Source organism: Haliotis asinina, chromosome 6, assembly GCF_037392515.1.
Source record: "Haliotis asinina isolate JCU_RB_2024 chromosome 6, JCU_Hal_asi_v2, whole genome shotgun sequence".
Classification (NCBI taxonomy): Eukaryota; Metazoa; Mollusca; class Gastropoda; order Lepetellida; family Haliotidae; genus Haliotis; species Haliotis asinina.
Window position 1 is genome coordinate 44,685,189 of NC_090285.1, and position 21,234 is coordinate 44,706,422.

The following is a 21,234-nucleotide window of genomic DNA, read 5'->3' on the forward strand; positions in this document are numbered from 1 at the left end:
CCACTTGCTCCACCATTCACACTTGTCATCACTGCTATGCCAAAGTGAACGTGAGAAAAATCCAGGAGATGGTCCCTAACAAGTGCGGCACGAATCTCGATTGCGAGATCTGTAAAGAGCCCTTGGAACGAAACCACCAGTGCTACATGCCCGTCATCAAATCAGCCAAACTCGATGAAGAAGAAGATGGTGAAAACAGTGATGAAGACAAAGAACAGCAACAGCATCAGTTTATCTTTTATGAGTTTGAATGTACTCAAGATGAAGGTACACATGTTCCCCACTTGTGTGTTGTACATCTGGGATGTGGCAAATGTATTTCTGAGGCCTCAAATGAACTTTTGTTAAAAGTGTCCATGACACAAAAAAGGAGAAGGACCTAACCGCATGAAAGTGTTTCAAGGGGCAACAACTTTGTAGGACATGGGCGACTGGCTGCTCAGTCTAGCGGAAAGAAAACCACCAACAATCGAAACGCTCCAAACTTCTCCAGATGATTTTGAACAAGACGATGAAGAAGAAGGATTCCCTCAATTATCTGACTATGGCTCTAAAACAGTTTACAAAAACGCTTGGATTGACGGAACACAAGAAAGGGTATTGCCCTCACTTTTTCAACACCGAAGCTCATCAAGGGTATGTGGGGTCCTTATCCTCCCGTGTCCATCTATGATCCTGACAGCATGTTTCATGATGAACGCGAAGCTTTCTTAGCCTGGTACGACGCACGCATGGCTGAAGGAGCTGTCGTCAATTTGGATGAAGAATTGTTGACTTACTGCCAGAGTGACGTTGACATTTTGCATCGAGGCTGCGCTGCCTTCTGTCACATGTTCATCCAACAGAATGACGTGGACCCTTTCTACGAAACAATTACTTTACCCATGGCTTGCATGCTCACCTTCTGAAAAACTGTTTTTGGAGCCACGCACCATCGCCATCATACCTTCTCAAAATTATGGTCCACAGCGTCGGTACTCTGTTCAGTGTCTCCACTGGCTCAGCTGGATCATGTATCAACGTCCTGACCTCCACATTCAACATGCTCATAATGGTGGCAAAGTCGGGTTCGACTGTGCTGATGGTAGTCGGTACACGGTGGATGGCTACAATGCTAACACACGCACCGTGTATGAATCGCCTCATCGCCTCATCATCGCACCATTAGTTTAACTGCCCACTACCTGGTGCTGTTTAAAAATCCAGGGGACGCCTCTCAAATGGATCACTTTGCCCGACAAATCTTTCCAGGACAGACCGCCTTCCTTCGAGAAGCTTATGAGGATGCCACTTGGCTTCTTATTCCTATCTGTTTCTGGACTTGAAACTGACCATGGCCAAAGAGCACCGTGTACGTACCCATCTCTTTTTCAACACGACCACCTTTTACATTCCCAATGATAAGTAGAGGCGTCCATCTGCTCTTACCCTAAGTTGACCCTGAGCTGCCATGGGTGACAGACGAAAACAGGCCCTCCTCCTCCTCCACCAAACCAAGACCTTCCCTAAAAGAGTTGTACCCCACAGCTCCCACCATGGCAAACACGTTTGTCCCTGTCTATACGCATCGTGCAGCACCTGCCACCACCTTGTCTCCTCCTTCTTCTTTTGATGTCGCATCTCCCCCTTCTTTCTCATCATCTCCTGCCACGATTCAACCCTTTTAACCCTTGACGTATCCTGCCATGATTCAGCCTCATACTCCTAGCTCCAAACTGACACCCAACAAACCGGAACGCAGAAGAGTCAAACCCATCCGCCTTGTGAAACGCTTGCCTTTGGAAGAGAGTGTGGCTATCAAAGGACGTAATCGGCTGTTGCAAAGGTTTGCCATTGCTGTGAGAAATAAGCGTGGAGGCCATGTTCCGTTGAAGACTCAACACAAGACCTGGCTGTTTAGTCACCAAGACGTGTTGACCAAGATTACAAATCCACGCTTGCCTGTGGATGAACGCCTGAATTACTTGATGAAACACAGTGGAAGTGCTACGTTGGCAGGTGTGTTGACTCGCATCTTGCTGAACTGGCAGTCCTACATACAGGAGGAACAACAGAAGCGACAACACCCAACTCGTCGCCAAAGGAAACCTCAAAGGAAACCTCAGGGGCGTCGCAACTCACCACCACCCAGGAAACAGAAGAAGAGCAACAAGAAAACAGCCCCAGGTGCAGCTTTGACCCGAATGGTGTTAAGAATTCAGAAGAACAAGAAGAAAGCAAAGACAACATTACCCCCACTCCCGTTAACATTACCATAAATAGAGGTATCCCATCCTTATCCTTGTCTGTTCCATGGTAGTAGCAGCAGGGACATCACAAAGCAGCTCTCTGTCGTGTGTAGTCCTACAGCAACACCAGCCACGCGACAGGCTATTTTGAAATATGCTCCGTCTGAACGGATTCAAGCCATCTGTGAATGTGTGGTGAATTTGTATGGAGGTAATATTCCTATGACAGCACAGCAACAAGATCGTTTACAAAAGCATGGACAACTCATGCATACTTTGATGAAAAAGAAAGTGTCTGTGGCCAAGAAACGCAAACTGTTACAACAGAAAGGAAGGGGATTGGGTCTCTTGTCTGCCTTAGCATCGGTGGTGGGTCCTTTGGTGTCTGGCCTGTTGGGGCGATCTTAAATAGAGGGCTCATCTTAGATTGGGGTTAGTTGCCTCTGCACCATGATGAAGCATGCACGGAAGATGGTGCCAGAAGAGGTATGGCAAATTATAAGACGAAAAACGACGTCATGCTCATGTCCAACCTGTTGCAACAGAAACGGTTACACACGCTTCACGATATGGATACCTTCATCCGTGATGACACAGTTCATTGTTTTCCAAGTGGGACTTTTACGTCACCTTACCCAGCGATGCTTTGATGGATGTTCATCCCAACAAGAAGGTGAATCAATATGAAGTCAAACTACCTTTTCCCATTCAAGTGAATCGTCAAGAGTGGGAAGTGGGCGTGGTACAATCTGTCGTACTCCTTCAACTGGTTTGTGCTTCGAGTGAACTGGGAATGCATGACCAGGATTTACAGTTCAGCAGCATCGGATGGGACTGTGATAGAAGAGAACCCAGGCATCATCAGAGCAGTCAGTGAAAAAGAGTATTCCAGAAGGAGTGTATTCCGCTCGAGAACAGAGACTGAACATACTACTTCATCATGCCTGTACATGATTGTTGAAAAAGCATACAGCTAATGTTTACCAGGTCGTTACACACTCGCCGTTAACTACCCCAAAGAAGAACTCCGATTTGAAATGCATGGGGAAACGCTTGTCAACTTTTATGTTCCCACTCCGAAAGACATGTGCAGGGCCATCACGGGTTCTTCCTGCAAAACAGCCACCCAACCTGACAACAATGCCATCAGGTCTGCTTACACCACTTAACTGGTGTTGCCTGCTTCCTTGGTACGCACGCTCAGATTCATGCAACTACTCATGGTCGACAAATAAATAAGTTAAGGAAATAAGTTAAGTCTCCTCTTCCATTTCCGTCCCTGTCGTCTGGGCACATACTGACATGGTAGGACATCAGTGTATCCGACACCGGTGCAGCACCGGCTTGGGTGGCCAACAACAACAAGGATGATGTTTAGCCGTGTACCGAGGATGTATTCATCAACGAGGCAAGCTTGGGCAGTTCAGCCCTCTCCATTCTGAAAACGGTGGGAAAATCTGCTCTCAAAACCGGTGTGAAGATGCTGCCAGGATTAGTGCAAGATATTCATTCTGGACACCCCAGTGTACAGGACAGTTTGAAACATCATGGAAAACAGGCCTTACTGGCCACCTTGCAGTCACAGTCATTGCCGACACACAAAAGAAAACGGAATCAGTGGTCTGGTCCCATAAAGAACAAACATAAACGCCAAGCTTTGTTTTGATTGGTGTCAGGATGAAGCTGGAAAAATGGATGACTTCAATGCTGTTGCTCAAAATGTCAATGCAGGACTCGTTCCACAAAGGCAGGTCATTCTACCCACTTGGGAAGTGGAACTGACAGTCTCCACTGTGACATGTTTCTCCAAGACTGGTACCTGGTAGATGGTGTCCCCATGAAACTAGAACTGATTCGGAGTCAAAGTGAGTTCTACTTGATGAGTGCTGGAGATATTGAATATCAATTTGAACTGACCAAAGCCGAGTTTTACATGCGCCAAGTCAACATTGATCCTGCCATATGGGAACATATGAAACACATGTCACCAGGAGTCCTTTGACCCGAGTCCAAGTCACAGCTCATGGCATTAGAGGAGGAGGACGCGATTTCCACAAAGATCAACTGGTGGTAGGGCAACTGCCCAAACGCGTGGTGTTGCGTTTGGTGTGGTGGACAATGATGCTTTTGCAGGCAGCAAGGAAAATAACCCCTTCCATTTCAAGCACAACGTGACCAGTCTCAAACTGATACTCAATGGACAGGAAGTGCATGGCACTGAAACAACAGTGGCTAGCTCAAACAGTCTAAACTGACGGACAAAAGAAACGCTGGTTTCACAAACCTGATTGCAAAACTGATTCAAACTCAAAAACATTGTTTACAGCGATATAGGAACATTCTTGCAAACCCAACCTTCGTGGCTGATAACATGTAATGAACTTGCAGCATGATTTTTGGGTGAAATCTGCGTTTTTGCATATAATTTCAAAAGTGCTTTTACGAAACTTTCGTGCAAAGATCGGGTAAAAATAATGACTAAAACTCTTCTCTGACATTCGACCGTTTAGATTTGATGAACAAGAATGCCACGTTTAACATCTGTACAGCGCGAGAGAGCGATAGGAATGCTGGAGATGGGTGCAACCCAGTCCAGGGTTGCGACACTCATGGGCTGTCATAAAACCACGATAGAGAGACTAGTGCAACGTGTCAGACAGACTGGTCAGACATCAGACAGACCACGGAGTGGAAGACCGCGGGTAACAACTCAAAATGAAGACCGCTATTTACGTCTGCTTCACCTTCGTAACAGATTCCTCACTGTTACGTCATCAGCAAGAGATGCACTACAACACCCCATCAGCAGGAAGACCGTGGCCCGACGTCTCCGCCATTATGGACTGAGGGCTTATCGACCATTCAGAGGAATGACCTTGACCCTGCAACATCGACGGACCCGATTGAGGTGGGCTCGAACTGTGCAACTCTGGCAAAGACGACAGTGGGACAGAGTGGTTTTTTCGGATGAAAGCAGATTCAAACTCTTCAATGCTGACGGCCGAGTGCGCGTGTACAGACGTAGAGGGGAACGGACGTCACGTTGTTGTGTTCAAGAGGTGCAACCCGATGGTGGCGACAGTGTGATGATATGGGGCGGTGGTGTGGTGGCAGGAAGACTGATTTGGTTGTCATTAATGGTAATCTAAATGCTCAAGGATATATCAACCAGGTATTGAGACCAGTCGTGCTTCCCTTCATACAGAATAATCCAAGAACTCTGTTTCAACAGGATAACGCCACTCCACACAGTGCACGTGTTACAAGGGACTTTCTGAACGCTAATAACATCCAGGTTCTTCCTTGGCCAGCCAGATCCCCCGACTTGAATCCGATAGAACATCTGTGGGATCACCTCGGGAGACGTCTTAAGCAACGTCAACAACGTCCTCATGACCGACAGACGTTAACGCAAGCCCTGCAAGAGGAGTGGCGTCAAATCACCCCAGCAACTGTCAGGAGACTGGTTACATCTGTTAGACGTCGTGTCAGGGCGTGCATTCGTGCTAGAGGTGGACACACTCCATACTGATGACATTTTCTTAATTTTGGGTGATTTCGGTGTGATCGACCTATGGACAATCCAACTGCTTGAACAAAATTCATTATAATTTCTTAAATATCCACCATATGTTTGTTAGAGCGTGTACACCTGTTGTCAGTTACCATCTCTTTGATATACAGTCATAATTGCTTACATATATTGTCTTACGTTTTCATTTCATAAGAAAAAATGTTGCCAGCGTTTCTTTTGTCCATCAGTTTAGAAAGGAAGTAGACGAGTTCAGGAATGGATTCATACAGTGGGTGGTGGATTTGACGACGGATCTTGGAGCAGACGAAGGCCATAACTACCCATGACACACAGGCAAGTTGGGACTCGAACCCCAGTTTGCAGAACCCTTACCTCGTCCTGTCACCCTCGTCTGCTACGTGGAATACAAAAGCTTATTGGAAATTGATCGGTTCTGCAACACTCTTATGGTCTAAGGATGGATCACACAATGGACTTGACGACCAAACATTTGAACGCCTATGTACAGCAGGATCAAGGGACCTTTGCCCAAGATCACTTTGCCATCATCGTGCTAAGTGAACAGTACGGACCTTATCCCAAAGCCTACATTGTCAACACGGACCCCAGCCATCTCAACACTGGGTGTGCGTGTATCGTCCAGCAGCGGGTGTCTTTGACTGCACCTCACGGTCATGACGTCACGGATGCCACGTCACGACCTCACGCGCCAGGATGACGTCACGTCCTCACGTGCAAGCACGACGTCGTGGATGTGACGTCGGCACTTCATCGATGGACTGTATATATAAACTCCAAAATTTTTTTGCAGTGACACATCAGAATCATCAACATGAACATGAGAAAAGTCGAAGTCATCAGACCAGCACCCTACCGAAAAAATTGTGGTCGGAAACAATGTCTCAGATGCAGTCCCACCCTTCAAGCGAAGGCTCGCATCAAATGTGGTAGATGCTATTGTGGCAAGGGTATAAGGAAGCAAGCACAACCTCTTCATGACAATACCTGCCCCGGAAAATTCACAACGACCCGTTTCAGGGCCACCCAAATACTCCCCAAAGGAAAACTTGACTCACAAAACCTAGCTGTAACACTTGCACGTTTGAACAACGCTCCCCGCCGTCCTCTTCCCTCTGTCCCTCCTTCGTCCCGTCCTGTTCCGTCCGTGTCCCGTCAACTTGAAACCCGTCTCCTCTCGCGAGATCACACCGGATGCGACGCCATCACTGCGGTCATGCGCGCACACACCGGAACGCACGTCATCGTCGTGCGCACGCACCCCACAGAACCTGTAGTGACGTCATCAAGAGCCGCACGCATATGCCGGAAACGGAAACGCGAGTTATCTCCCTGACCGGAAGTCACTGTTCACATGACCGGAAATGTCGCCATCTTGAAAAAGACCCCAGGGGGACACTGTACACTACTGGCGTGAATTGTCGTAATTAGTCTCGCCACACCATCCCGAGCAATCAGCACGGGGTTCCATGTGTTGAGCAGTGAAAAGGCCTCGGGCTTAATGAGTTAAACTAGTTTTTTTCTCCATATCTATTCATACCTATCAACATGTCTATAAATGTAAATGAAGGTTTATCATGCATCAGGTAATCTTTATGTTTTTCATCACTTGAACACACACCATTATTAGCATGACATGTTTTATTCTATTATATTTTTGTTCTATTTCAGTAAGTGTGTTATTCATACCTTGATGTCATTGGCTCAGACAGGGAGACTATATAAGTTGTTCGCTGGTCGCGAAGGGGCCAGTGAACAACGTATTTATCTTACCGAACACCTGAATTTTAATTTTGAATTGTTTGAAGCACTTCTGTTGAATGCGAAGCCAATTGCCATTTTGCAGACGACACAACGTAAACAGAGTTAGAGTTATCTCCCTTCCATCGATTTTCACTCGCAAAACATCAGTAATTTCCGTGCTTCATGCGTGATTCAATGTTATTCGATTTTAAAAAGAACTACCATGAAGCACCAGAAGAGTTGGGAATTCCCTGCGGTGTACATTGAAAATAATACATCGCCTGCAAGCAGGGTACATTGAAAATAATAGAATAGCGCTTAGCCAATCAGAAAGCGACATTCATGTGTGAGGTAAGATAATATTGATAATCCCTGGCTCAGACTGAAGTGTGAGTGAGTGAGTTACAATTTAACGTCACCTTGGCAATATTTCAGCCATATAGTGACGGCAAATGGTTTACATACACCATAAATATCAGTTATTAAATAACCAGTCATCGACATACTGTAAAATAATGACAGTATTACAGAAAGAGTTAAAACTAGTTATCATGACTTGTATTTTGAAAGAAGAAAACTATGTGTTTTCTGTAATTTGTATAATTATTTTTGATTAAGTGATAGTTATTATTGGGTCACAATGTTTAGACTCTTGAGTGATAGTTATTGTGGGTCACATTTCGTATTGAGGTATTAGAATTTTATCGGCACGCGTTTTATTGAGTGAGGGAGTTAAAATTTAAACTCACGTCTTAACTATTTCAGCCATATCGTGACTAGATCAGACTGAAGAGGATTGGGAAGGCTAGAAATCTTAAGTGAATGATTGTGGATATCTTCATACAGATAAAACTAGGAATTTTCCCTAACGATGATGCATAGGCAGTTAAGAGAATAGGTCCCACGGCCGACACTTAAGGTGTTATCTGTATTCTACAAACTTTAAGCTGAACTGGTCTGAAGGGCATTTGAAAATACAGTTTTTCCAGCATTGTTCAGTTTGCCATGGATCCTCGCTGTGTTCTCCCAGTTCTCTCAGTCTCTTTATTGTAGACAAACGCATCTTTTACTGGTATCTATCTATGTTCTTCTAAGCTTTTGGCTGGGTAAAAAAAATCTAATTATTGTTACTTGAAGTTCTCGGTGGTTGTTGGTTTTGGTGATCATTGGGATGGCATTTTGAACCTAGGTGAGGATTTCTAAAGGTTTCCTGAAGTTTTGAGTGGCATTTCCCGAATTGACGAACCAATTAGAAGCAATTCCTCCAAGAACTTGTGATTTCTTTTTTCAGGTGAACATTTGGTTTACCATCGTGTGTGTTTGGTACATATCCTACTGATTGGACGAGGTGATCTCGACTGTTTTTAATCATTTTAATGCACGCAGTGGACCATAGTAGACCTTAATTACCACGTCATTATCTACTGCTGTGGCTTCAGTTTAAGTATTTTTTTCATTATTATGATGTAAACATGACCAGTCATGTAGAACTACAATTAATGTAGTTCGATGTACAACATATGGTGCACACTATTCTGGATCTCAAATATTGTAAACATTATTTGTCACAGTTTTACATTGCATCGGCAATGTTACAGCCATATAACAATGAAAATGAGGTAATTAATCTAACATATCTGCCGACAAAGGACTGTAAAACCAACTAGATTAACACAGATATGTTGATGTCAAAACTAGTCACGTAATCTAAAATATTTTAACTAGAAAGGACGATACAGTGTATAAAAATAGGCTATTGATAGCCAACAACTGAAGGTAGGTCACCATACTAGGAACCATGGGAACTTACAATACTTTTGCTGTCTGCATGGGCACTAGCTGATTTATATCATCCCTTCAGCCGCCGGTGATGAAGTGAATTTTAGCCAAAATTAAAATGACAAGAATACTACATTTAAAATAGATGATAAATTTGAATTACCTTTGAATGCCTTGGGACTTACGTATCCTAGTAGTATACACACCGGGGTTACGGGACCACCCCATATAAGGCTTGGAATCAATAAGTATCCTATTCCTTAATTTGTTAAGCCATGACACGACTACTTTTCATCTCCTAGACAAATTTACACGCAGTATTCCTCGGAAGACTGCTCATATAAATTAATTAATTCTTCATCAATTGAAACAGTTGGTGTAAACACTCCGAGATTTTCTTCATCTCATAGGATATCATTTAACATAAAACCATCATTACTTCCCATGATACATACAGTTCCCATTAATTTTATGCTTAAAGACATTCCGACACTACTCAAGCAAATAGAGGAAACGTCAACACCTCCCGTATGTAAAGTGCCTGCAGGAAATATTGGATATTTTTCTTAAAATTTACTTTATTTCCATCGTAATCTAAAACTGGTTGATACCCAATACATTATTGCAGATTGTAGTATTTATTGAAAATCGTAACCATGGTACTAATTTTTTATCATCATCAGGAAGTTTTTTTATTTTAATATGTAAAATCGGATTTCGTAAAGATTGATCAGTATTTTCAACCACACATAAAGAAATAGTTCTTTGTATTGGTATAGATGTTTTTTGTAAATCACCTACTTTTATCATACCTCTCAGTATCAGGGATGGAATATTGTCAGAAGTATATAATCAACCCATCTCCTTTTTCTTTTGTATATCGGTTTGAACACATGAAATCACCATAATAAGTTCGGATTGAAATAGATAGTTCAGAGTATTGACTTCATTTCTATGCAGCAGCTCCATTTATTAAATGATACAATTAAACCATATTTGTGATATTTTTCCTCTTCATTCCGTTCCTTTGTTAAAATCCTACCAGATTGTTGTTCATCCTTAAATCGGAGTTTCAAAGGAGTCCAAACTTTCTTTTCAGTAAAATACATTAAAAGTTGTACGTATTCTAGTCCTATATTTTTTAACTTTCCTTTTTTACTCCAATCAGTTTTTAAAATGGTATCTGGAAAAGTAAGATATTCTACGGCCTTTTTACATCTCGTAATAAACTCCTTGGTAGAAACTGTTTGAAATGACAACTTATATTTTGCGCGATACTGTACATATGTATAAAATGTAATTGGTTACACAATTAGAATTCATTTGAAAATATTAACTTCTGTGAAACAGTTTAAGGTGTATCTCCTATGATGTCTTTGGTTTTCGTAATAAATGCTCTTTGGCCTTGTTGTATCCCTTGTTTTATGTATTTTCATTTTTCTCATACTCACAGATGGCAGACCTTTTTTGTACGAGACATTGATCGAATCTCTTCTTTCATTTTGTTATATTTTTCGAGTTCACATAGGATCAAACGAAACTCTTCCTCTGAGAGTTTATTGTCATTGAGTGTGATGGAAATATGGTCTTCTATCGTGTTTAACTTTGCTTCAGCAAGGATTCTAATTTCATCATGTTTCTTTGCTTTACGATTCAATTTGCGAGATATAAGCTTAAACACCGATACCGCCATTCCTGTCACCATAGCTGTTATTTCAACTTCAACTTCAACTTCATTTATTCTCCAAAGACCACCAATGGTGGTATGAGAGTACATGGTAAACACATCAATCTTTACATACAGTCAAAATGGCGGCAGAGTATGACAATATATCATAACAAATCAGTTGATGATATGACATGTCTGTTACCTAACAGTTGTTATAGCAGAAGAGATAACATTCACAAACTTTGCTAAGTTTTTTTTGTACAGTAAAATCTAAACAAGTAAACAAAATTTTATACGATACAATGTTTGAGTGTTTCAATAATTTGGTTGGTAATAATTTTTTCTAGATTCGTTAAAGGCAGGACAGCGAAAAAGATAGTGAAACTCATCTGCAATTGCTGGGGAGTCACATAATTTACAGGTTCTATTTCTCCTGGAATTTTATTCCAGCGCCCTGTTTCAATTGGTAGCCAATGATTGGAAGTTCTGAATTTTAATAATGGAAAATAAATATGTTTGGGCAATAATAGAAAGGCTTCAAATGAGGGTAGAGTTTTAATATATATATATATATGTAATATTGTCCCTTAGGGCTCATTTCTATTTTATTCCCCCAATCTTGAAACAAATGATCTCTTAATCTGCATTCTACCATATTCAACAACCATGTTCGACTAAAATTACTAGGGAGCATATACACATTGCTAAGTCCGCATGAGCGTAAGATATTTTTAACAAGTTTAAGCCAAGGATGGGAATGATTAGTTACTACACTATCTAGTGACATGAGATTATAGATTACCTGCGATAATTTGGATTGGACATGGTCGTAGTAAGTTTATGCCAATAGCTAATAATTCTTTCAGATACATGGATACTGATAGGACATCTTCCGAATTGACCATATAAGAAGTAATTTGGTGTAGACATTCTGAGACCCGAGGCCAGTTTTTAAAATTTTATATGTACGGTTTCAAGTATATCAATTTTACCATGGCCCCAAAATTCACAGCCATACAACATGATAGGTAAAATCATTATATCAAAAGTACACAGTCTAGTGGTAAGTCATTATTTCTTGCCATTTTCAACAACAAAAACATACAATTGTTTGCCTGTGTAGCTAGTACATTAATACCGAAGGAAACCTTTCTATTTTTTGTGAAAATTAAACCCCAGGTAGTTATATTTATCTACTATTTCAATTTCATTTGTGCCACAATGAAACGATAGCTTATTTACTCTACACTTCCCACTTCCAAAAATAACAACTTTAGTTTTATCACTATTTACAGTCAGTCTCCACATCTGGCAGTACCCATCAAACTGGTCCAGGGACCTTTGCAGGGATGCTGCTGAGGTAGCAAATAGTACGGTGTCGTCTGCATATGAACGTACCAGAAGCTGTATGTAGATTACATTCATATCATAGCTATTAATGGATATATCAACACCATTACAATCAAATGTTTTGAACCATAATTCTAAATCATTTATGAAAATAGAGAACAATAAAGGAGTGAGATTTTCTCCCTGTCGGACCCCAGAGAAACTTGGAAAAGATGCCGATTTTTCACAGTTAAACTCTATACTTGATTTGGTGCTAGAGTACATATTTTGAACTAATGTAAAAAACTTTCCCTGAATACCATAAGATAACATTTTTTGAACAAAGACCAACTCTCCAGACATTATCGAATGCTTTAGAAAAGTCAATGAAAGCACAGTACAGCTTGTACTTATTATGTTTTAGAAATTCAGTGACTGAGTTCAGAACAAACATATTGTCGATCGTAGAGTAACCTTTACGAAATCCGGCTTGACAAGGTGATAATAAAGAAATGGTGTCTAAGAATCTGCATAATCTACAGTTAAGTATACTAGTAAAACGTTTTCCAAGACAACTTAAGATTGTAATCGGTCTATATGAACTCGGATCACGTGAGTCACTTTTACCTTTGTAGATGGGTTTGATGACTCCAATTAACCATGATTCTGGAACTTCTGTGTCCAGTACAACATTAAAAAGATTTTCTAGGAATGGGAGAAATAAATTTATGGAGTCAATCATGTAATCATTTTCTGTAAGATCTTCACTTGATGCTTTGTTTCTTTTTAGCTGTGAGATTACATCGGAGATTTCCTTCTGTGTTATGGCAGCGTTAAGAGTTGAGAAGTCTATGTGTACATCCGTATCAGTAATATGTTCAGAGACTGTATCATTGCACCCTTGTGCGTTAATGTTCTTAAAGTATTCATATAACTCCTTGATACTAGGGGAAGAACCATTATGAGTCGGTTTCCGTTATTGCAGTAATTTCCAGTATTCCCTTGGGTTCTTCTGTTTATTTCGAATTTCGGTTGCTAGTTTACACTTATATCTATTCATATGTGTGTTCATACATTTTTTATACTCCTTAGCTGCATGGTGGTAGTAGATATGATTCACATCATTCCTGTGTTTTCGATATTTCTTTCTAGCTTTATGGTAGTGTCTACGTTTCTGAATACATTCTTTTCCAAACCAGGGTTTGTTACATTTACTGTTCTTATAGTTACAAGTATAATTACATGGTCGAGAAGGACGTATGCCAAACGTATTCCTAGCTGCGTTTGTAAGAACATCTGAGAAAACCACGTTTGCTTTGTTTACTAATTCATTTACCTTCGTATTGTCAGCAGCCACTTCATTTAATAATGTGCTTATCTCGTCCATTTGGATAATATCAATATTGCTCCTGTACTGGTCCTTTTTTGAAGAGTCATATCTTTTTGGCTTCATCGATGTAATTACAGGTTTATCAGTAAATGATTTAGATGCCTTAGTATGCAATCTGCTATCCATGTTTGATAACGAGAATGCTATAGGACAATGTACATCTGAATAGAGAGGGGAAAAGTCAACAATTTCAAAGCTCCTAATATATGGTAAACATCTATTAGAACATATGACATAATCAACAGTGCTTGCGTTCTTACAAGTAATTTTTCCTAACTTTGCATCTTTATCCATTCTACCGTTACAAATGAACAAACTTAAGTTTTTGCAGATATCAATCAGTTTATGTCCGTAATTATTAATTTTATTTATGTCGGACGAGTATCGCTTTAGCAGGATGCGAAGCTCTTCTAACACAATTTCAGGATCTAAGTCATGTGGCATTTCATCAGTGTCTATATTTAACTCTTTACACTTAACAAATGTTTTTCTAAACTTAAATAATCACACAATGTTCCAGTATGGGCATTAAAGTCAGATTGAGAAAATCAATACAAGTATAACAGTGCCCGTTCTAACTGATCGAACATGTCAGTAGTGGCGTCCTTGGATCCTTCAGGGGGGAGGTACACGACGCCAGTCATAATATCATCTTTGCTGTTAAAAGCTACCTTGGATATGTTAAAACATAGAATATCTTCTGAATCAAAATCCGCTAAAGAGATATATTTGGAGAAACAGTCTTTAACTGCTAGACCAATACCCCCTGAACGTTTCTCACCCAGGGCTCTGTGCTTCAAAAACAGTTTGTAGCCATCAATTTCAATATCATCAAGTACATCTTTTTAGTTTCTTGAACAGCAACAAAGTTAAAATTATTTACAGGTTCCAAAAATTCTGGAAAATTAAGTCTATTTCTCAGTCCACAAACGTTTGCACTTAGAACGCTAATTTGACCTGGTTTATTAACAAATAATTGTGAGTGCTCATTTTCAGATGGGACAGTTTCGCAAGAAATGTTAGTTTGTGTACCCAGTGGACAAGACTCTCCATCATGCCACCCACGTGGTAGTTCTAGGGTGCGACCCGTCGAATTCATAGTACTTGAGTCACCCCTATCAAGTTCACTGGGACTGTTCTCGAACGAGAGTTCATAGCTAAAAAGATGAGATGAAACGCGTTCATGACGTACCGCTTTATCAATTGTTCCGTTGATATCCCTGGGTGATTCAAAGCCTAACACCACGGGTCCGGCTACGATGGTGGTAAACAACCCAACTCCCAATGCCCCTAATATCATGCTAGTTGTTATAAGGGTATCATCAGCCCCCATCCATGTAGTTCATAGCTCTATTGTACGTTTTGTATAGCGCTTCCCGAATATCACGACCTGGCGTTTTATTTCACACATCTCTTAAAGCCGAAACAGTCTGAAAATACGCTGATAATCGTATATGCTGCAAATGACTACAGTGGTATTCGAGTCGACTGGCGCTAACATGTTGCCAGTGTGACCTGGTATTCGTACTGTTTGTATGGTATTATCTCTGAAGGGATTAAGGGACATCAGAAGGATCCCGTTGTTAGTAATTTTGGAAACGGAATCGTTTTGATTAAAAGAGATGTAAGGTGATGTGAGGGTTATGTTGATCAACCATTCAGGCTCTTTAAAAATCTGCTAGCGACATCCATTCACACACGTCGTCTTTATAGTATAGGGGGTACAAGGTGCCTTCCTCACCAGGTAAATTGAACCACTTTGTGTCTCTAAGATCACCGAGTCTGCCATTGGGGTGATGACTTGCCATTGTTTATACAAAATTTTACCAAATAGTTTCCAATTGTGTTTGTCTGGTGATTTCTCAGGCGTGCACTTCAGTTCCATGAAATGTGTGTTCTCGGGTAGAAAAATCTTGATTAGAGATGTAAAGTCTTTCATGTTAACGGTAACACCCAGCAGACTGGTGTGTGAATCATTTCCCCCACACAAGTAAACACAGCAAACGTGATATTGTTTTCTTTTGTCCACCTTCATGATCTCGCCTAGGTAGATTTGGATTACCAGCGTGGAATTCTCCGGTAGACTTTCCAGGATAGTGACCACACCATCGAATTCAGATACCAACAGCAATACCGCGTTTTGCTCCCCGGGTTTACTCGATAGCATGTGGGCTGACATAGTCGAGACTGTGCTGATGATTACACTGCGTGTCTGCATCGGGACGTAAGCCACGGTTAGTGTTCCATTGTTAACGACTTGGTTTTGGTGGTTGTCTTTGTTTTCCATGAATACATATGGGGAACCTAGTGCGATGTTGAGAAACCATTTGATTCGAGATGATAACATCATCCACTTGTACTATCAGTGAGCATTAGATATTATGGTTTGTTTTGATCAACGTTCGTTCTGTCAAAGTCTTCGAGATCGAACAATTTACCATGGACCGATGGATACATTCTCCATTCGTCCTCGTCGTTGCGGACTAGGTCGTTTCGAGTGTTGCTGACGGATCTTGGTTAAGGTTACTACCAGATCCACGGATGGCAGGATCTTCAACGCGTCTGTAAACGCTGTTTCTAAGCTGAAAAGTGTACATTTTACCATCTATTCCTGATTCATCCAACTTCCTAATATCACCTTGACCTGTATAACCCTACATTAACGCATTTTTTAATTCGCACCCCTGGGCCTTGAGCGCTAGTCATTATTGTGTGTGTAGTGTTATGCTGAAGTATTCTATATTTATAGGATTATTTTTTGTATCTCTGAAATACTACCAGTTATCTTTTTTTTATATACTGTCACGATGAAAACGACTCGGTGTAATTTTCCGCTTTAACTGGAACAGCACTCAACGTGGAAGGACGTTCACCTTCTACATTATCCGTTGTACTAAGCTGATCGAGATGAATGCACAGCTCGTGGTATGGAACTTCGCAGCAGTGGCGGTAATCCTAGGGTTTATTTCTTCTGGTGGCAGCCCTAGCATCTTCGCCAATGGTTGACTGAGTTTCAATGTGTTTACACTGTTGATAAACAACACCACTGTTCCGTTTGAGTCATTTATTTTGAGTTTGGATCCGAAGGGTTTGAAAATGTCGTCATGAATTGTACCGACGCAATTTAAAGTGATCAGTACTTTTCAAGTAGGTCTCTTGTAGACTGAAAAACGATGGATTAAAATCTTGTGTTAATAATTGTAGATCACAAAATTTATTCCTAAGGCCTCTGCAATTCTATTGTATTAAATTAATAGAGCTGTTCATGGCGGTTCAACCAGGGATCTTGAACGCGAGGAACGTCTACTCCATCGTTCTTGCTGTGAAGGAGTGACCTCCTTATCAAGAGGTCCAAACGGATTGTGAACCGTCACTGATGTTGATGGGGTTGAAGGTACCAGTAAATGCTGGAGAGCTTTTGCCCTTTGCAGCTGTTTCTGTTCTTTATTTGACAGCTGGCTAACCTTTCCTGGATTTGATTGGGTCTCTGGTTCTTGTTCAGTCTGTGGAGCAGATGTTGACGACCTTGTCTCATTTTGGGATGACTGAGTGAATTCATGTACAGTAAGATATGTCTATATGGCGTGAAGTTGAAACTTTGGTTACAGGAGGATGGGCAGGGGAAGAAACAGTGGTTGAATATGTTCGAAGTGTAGTAATTTGAGACTCTGCAGGTATTAGCGTCTTGGTAGGAGAGATTTTGATTTTAAGAATCCTTGATTCGAGTTCAAAATTAGGACACGCTTTTGACGATGCCATGTGCTCACCGTTACCGTTATCACATCTGAGGTCTTTAGTTCAGTCAGTGTTGTCCCCACTGGCACCGTCTCCGAATTTTTGGCTCATCGCAGCGGATTTGGGATGTCTATATCAACTGGGATATTAAAGTAACCAGCTTTAATGGCTTTTGGTAGAGAAGACAGTCCAAAGGTCAAATGTCACAGCATATGTGACTGAATCATAAATAGAATTCAATATCGAAAGGTAAAGGAAATTGATGTTGATGCATTATTGTTACATGATTGGCAAATGTTCGCTTATCACAGTACATATATTTTATATTAGATAAAGAATATGTGGAATCAACCCATTATTGCCTAGAGATGAATAGTGTGTACAGAAACTAATGTTAAAAACAGCTACTGGCAGTAACAGAACCAGCTGAGTTTTACGAGAATTTGAATCAGTTTAGAAAACTGGTTTTCCAATCCGTGCACATTTTACCTCCATGTGCGCAATGCCGTATATACTTCCTGTTTTATCGAGGGTGGGTAGAATTACAAGAAAAGTGGGTCGTTTCCTTAAAATGTGTATGAGTTGATATTCTGCATATAAACGAGTATTTTTAAGCATCCCACGTGTCTTGTAACCTGAAAAGCGCGAATTTGGCCACGCCCTGAGGCGTCACCTATGGCTGACAACAATGTCAATGTCAGACAGTTAATGAAACAAAAGCAGTACAATCTCCATGTATATCATATGTTTTACTAAGACAATAACTTCTACTACATACGACCATGTAGTGGATTCCAGCCAAAACAGATGAAAAGAACGGCACAATTTTTCGAAATCACGATTCACGAGTTGTTTGTTTACCACCGTTGCCGTGATCGTTTCTGTTCATCAAATCGTTGATGTAACACTGAGATTATTTAATCAGTTATAAATGGAAAAAAAACAACACAGACTTTAATTATTATTTTTAGAAAATGGGAAACCAGAGTTCAAAGACATTGATCAAATGATAAACAAAATCAGTATGAAGAAAATACTGGACTGGGTAGAATTCGACGTGATGTGCCAGAAGTCAACAAAGGTCGTTATTTGCGGCTGTGTGCCGAGACATTTGGATAACCCAATTTTAATTCGTCTGCGTTTCTAAACTAATTGAAGATGACATATTTACTAACCTGAGACTGAATGCATTCCATACATAATTCAAATGACAAGTAAACCCGTCTTTTTTATGAATTCTTTCCAAATTCTATTTGGGTGATGTCATTATGCTGCTCTTCTGTCGAATGGGTTCGACAGTAGCATTTAGGGGATTAACCTAGCCATATGTGCCAACATCACACGTATCGCAGATCTTGCACAATTTTTCTACATGTGAAATTGTGTGCCACCTACCTACTTCTAGAAGTAAACGATCGCAGCAAGTTCTAAACAAGAAGCAGTTAAAACCAAGGAGAAAGGGATACATGTCAAAGATGTTTCAAAGTCAAGGTCAATTTTGATAATTGGTGACTCAAGACTAATACGAAATCTGTTTCCAAGTTACATGAGTTGCAATATCATGTACCTTTAAGGGTATACATGTAATTGATTAATTTCACTGGAATTCTGATTTTGTAGCCTTAGTTGCTGCTTATGATATACGTAATTTTACTCCCCAACGACAGGATAAATGGAAGTCTAATATATTACTAAATGAATCGTTTGAAATATTTCTAGCATCATCCATCTTAATACTAAACAATGTGACACATAAAATAATGCCCTGTAGAGCACCCTGTCTCTATCTCCAGTGATTTACCACACCTAATTTAGAACTCACCTTGAACTACACCTCGTATTTGTGTTCAGTCCAAAACGCGTCGGATTTGAATGCTGCGAGAAAACGCCCCACCAACAGGATTGCTCGCCAATTCTACTCACACTAAAGTGCGCGAGTATTATGTCGTCTTGGTTGGTCTGCTGGTGATAGATCAGCTTTCAACTTACAGACTGGAACGGGACTTGTATCCTGTGTAGAACAGTGTGAAACATGTACACTAAATCTTAACTACTTAAAATTAAGCAAACAAAATAGAATATGTTTTCATTTAAATCAAACACATTACCTTAACCAGGGATTCTGGTCCTGAATCGATTATATACAGACTGCCAGCTGCATATAGCTGGAATATGGCAGAGTGTGGTGATACGAAAAGCAAGGAAAGTTTCTGTAATTCCTCAGTTTACATTTATGGAGAACAGTTAAGATTGTCCACGACAATAATTTGACTGGTCTATTTCAAACTTCACCTGAATGTCTCCCAAGCTTTGTAGTCATGATATGGCTAAAATATTCCCGATGTGATATGTATACTCACATATATGCGCACAGAATGCCAAGAATAGCACAGTTGTTCGGTCATAAATATGTATGATATATTCTACATACATAACGTGTTTGTAGTCACGATATAGCTGAAATATTGCCGATTTGACTTAAAATCTTAACTCACTCACCTAAATGTATATTGTCATTGACTGCCCAGTTAGGTGGTTATGTAACTAGCTGACTCAGTGATCACGTCATATCCGCCCATTTAATTTTGGATGACAGGTAAAGAAGTGCAAAACAAATATCACCAGGATTTTTAAAGTTTTTTTGTGAGTGGGACACACTATTGTGTATCTTGTATTTTTGCTAATAATACGGATTCATATATTTTGAATGGAAAAGTATTTTGATTGTGCTAATGAATATTGTTACCGTGGAATGTATTTTCAAAGAAATAATATATTTTTTTAAAATAATATAAAATGTGTGAAAACACAGTGTGACCAAACAATAAAAAGCCACGTATTTTAATGGACGTTTACAAAATCCTTGAAACCTCAAATCGTTTTGGTAAAATCAATTCAGTATGAATACGAAATGATGGGCATTGATGACCTTAAACTGAAAAGAACATCACATTTCTAACAAGTTTATGAGGTGAACGTGGTAGAACCCCACATTTTAAAGAATGTTCCATCTCTTGTCGAAGTTTATGTCAGGAAAACATAACAAACTATCGTTTGTATTGTATTTGTAATGTATTGTAATTATGAAACAATGGACTTATGACCGGTAGCCTGTTCTCAAAATGTGTTAAGCGAATCAGGGCCATATCAGGGGTATGTATGTCATCTTTGAGGTTGAATTCACATTTACATAACTTGATATTTCACATTATAGTAAATGTTCCACATGTCGTATTTTTAAATTCGAAATTAAACTTGAAAATATTAAATAGACATCCCACCGCCTCTAACCGTTGAATTACTGTTCTGTAGGACATGCTATCACCGACTGTCAGTGCAAAGTGGAATATGGAAAATGAATTCAGTTGAGATGAAGTCCACATTTCAAATGCATATATTTTACTGAACAAAGGGAAATGTGCATACCAAACAAATATCAACATGACTCAACATGTCTACATGGGTGTGAAATGCCACGTAAATAAGATGCAATTAAATGTAAGCACGCTGCTTTCCCTGCTAATCTACAAAGCAAAATTACGTACTTGTTGTAACCTGCTTTTCATATATATAATTAGGGACAACGGTTTGAAATAATGATTCTATTATTTAACTATTATTTATGTATTTGATGACTACGAGTCGTTGCTAAATGCATGGAACAACGAGCAACAAGCTAAACAATGATAACCCGTCACTGTAATTTCACTATATTTCTCTCATGCTGAGTGCATCGGCATATGAAGACCATACGATCGATGGGGAGAGGTTGTCGGGCTCACCTCACATTATTGTTATTTTTTTAAAT

At 40.2% G+C, this 21,234-nt stretch overlaps 1 protein-coding gene across 1 annotated transcript in view; it reads right to left on the reverse strand.

Annotated features, from left to right (window-relative positions):
• Positions 1-19,312, reverse strand: part of LOC137287082 (excitatory amino acid transporter-like) — a 35,755-nt gene extending 16,443 nt beyond the window's left edge. The window contains exon 1 of the mRNA XM_067819210.1: positions 19,249-19,312. The gene's annotated coding sequence lies outside the window, so the exon portion shown is untranslated. The remainder of the gene's footprint in view (positions 1-19,248) is intronic.
• Positions 19,313-21,234: the final 1,922 nt, after the last annotated feature.